Source organism: Eriocheir sinensis, chromosome 32 (assembly GCF_024679095.1).
Source record: "Eriocheir sinensis breed Jianghai 21 chromosome 32, ASM2467909v1, whole genome shotgun sequence".
Taxonomy (NCBI): Eukaryota; Metazoa; Arthropoda; class Malacostraca; order Decapoda; family Varunidae; genus Eriocheir; species Eriocheir sinensis.
In genome coordinates, this window is record NC_066540.1 from 415,256 (window position 1) to 417,500 (window position 2,245).

Below are 2,245 nucleotides of genomic sequence, written 5' to 3' on the forward strand. Positions count from 1 at the left end.
CAGTCAATATTGCGAAGTTGCTTGATTCAACATGCTTTTGCTGTTGTGCTCATTAGATACGCCTAGGCTTGACCTACAAATTTTGTATATACAACTTTTCAGTAGGAAGTTGTTAAAAGCATGTAAAATCCATTCTCCCTAAGGGTAAGATTTCTTACCCCGCGAAATTTCGTGTTCCAAAACCAATAATCTGAGTAAATTTACTCTCCTGAAGTTATTTGAGATTTTAGATGCAAAATTTTTTGCATGTTGATTGATAAATAGTTCAGGTTTAATATGAATTAAATAGAAATATAATGTCTTCAATATCTTTGCTGATATAGACTGAATAACTTTGTCTCAATTCACCCCAACAAAAAAAAGTTGTGGGGTGAATTGACACACATTTTAGCAAGTGCTGTCAAACATTTGGCTGGTGCTGCACCCTGGTGGTGGATCCTGTCATTGACAACATAAGAAAACTATGATACATTTTGAGCAAGACGCTTATGTGAGCTTTGTTCCTAGGAAATTTGTGAAGATTTACCCTGAGGAAGAGAAATACTTTGTAGTAACCTATGATAGGAGGACATACATAGGAAGAGTTCTAAAAGTTAGGAAAACCAGTGTAACGAATACATTCTTAGAAAGAAGGATGAACACTCAGTAGGACTGACCCAAACGTGATGATGTTGGTGAGGTTAATATGATCACTTGATCAGTGGACCAGTGCTATTGTCAGGCACACCGCCTTTTACGATTAGGGGAATTGATAAAGCTTCTGCTGACTTTAAAATGCATGTAAAACACAGCATGATGTAACCACTTCCCTGGCACTTACAGAAAGTAGCAGTATGTAGGTTACTTTTTTTTACTAGCTACCCGGTATACAAATTCATCATGGTATTTTCCAAAGGGTGAAAAAACAGGTAACTAAATGTCTGAAAGGTGTGTATTTTGTTTGAACTGATCTTAATTCATTTAGAGATCAAGTAAATTCAACAACAAGTAAGAGGATGTTTGTTTATTTACCATATAAAACAGTTTTACACATGTCTCAATTCACCCCAAGAAGTGTCTCAACTCACCGCATTCTGCTTGACTGAATCAGTGACCTTCTATTTTTGTACAAAATAAATAAATAAATAAAGTCTTGCACACTTGCACGCGAACTGGTCACTTACCCCTCCATACTCAGCTTGAATATAAACTGCTTCACTCTTATGGTTTAGAGTACAGAACCAAATAAGGAAAAAATGTCTCAATTCACCACACTCGACACAAAGTGTTCCCTTTGGTTCACGGTACAGCAGAATGGCTAATCTGCCAGAAGGGTCGTAAAGCTACCCCGGGAAATGCCCAAAACTCCTACGAAAGCCTTGGCAAATAAGTGAGCTTGGGCGCCGAGATGGTTAACAAAACGAGCATCAGTCGTGTCTAGGCTGTAAGCTATAGGAGACACTTGCGTCGGTGTGTCAAGCTCTCCCTCGCTCCCTTAGGGTCAGTTAAGCAGTATCGGCGGTCAGCCAGGACCCGTATTTTAAAACCTTCGGGCGCCCAGGAGCACACATTTGGCAAGGTTTTCCTAGGAGTTGTGGGCATTTCCCGGGGTAATTTTATGACCCTGGTGGTAGTTCCTCTGTGCCAAGAATGTAACAAAACACGCATTAGACCTCTTCAGCCTTTGGAAATTGTTGATGTGCGAGGCGAAAGCGTCTGAGAATACTGAGCCAGGTTCCTTCTGCTTGTGGTGCGCCAGAGTTCCTAGGCTGCCCGGGCTCCTCCCTTCCCAGGTGTGTTAGTGTGCTCCAGTCCTGTAAAGGTGCGGGGTGTTGGGGGAGACTGCCGCCGATGTGTCAGGTTCTCCCTCCCTCCGCCATTCTTTTAATACGAAAATATTGCTTGAGGGAAGAATTCCAGACCGGGACCAGTGACTCAGATATTACGAGATTATTTAGAAGGATATCAAGTAAATGAGGAAAACTGTTGCGTGTCTTGAATGTGACTGAAACACTTACAGTAACTTGTGTGTTTGGAAGGCGCCGCAGCTGTTCGGAGACACTCTATCGCCCAGTCTTGTCGGAAACGTGTCTTGGGTTTGTTTACTCGCTTCGTATTAGTCTCTCTCTCTCTCTCTCTCTCTCTCTCTCTCTCTCTCTCTCTCTCTCTCACACACACACACACACACACACACACACAGTAGGGTGTGTGAGTGTGTGTGTGTGTCAAAGGAAATTGATTATTCTATATTATGTTTACAAAGAAG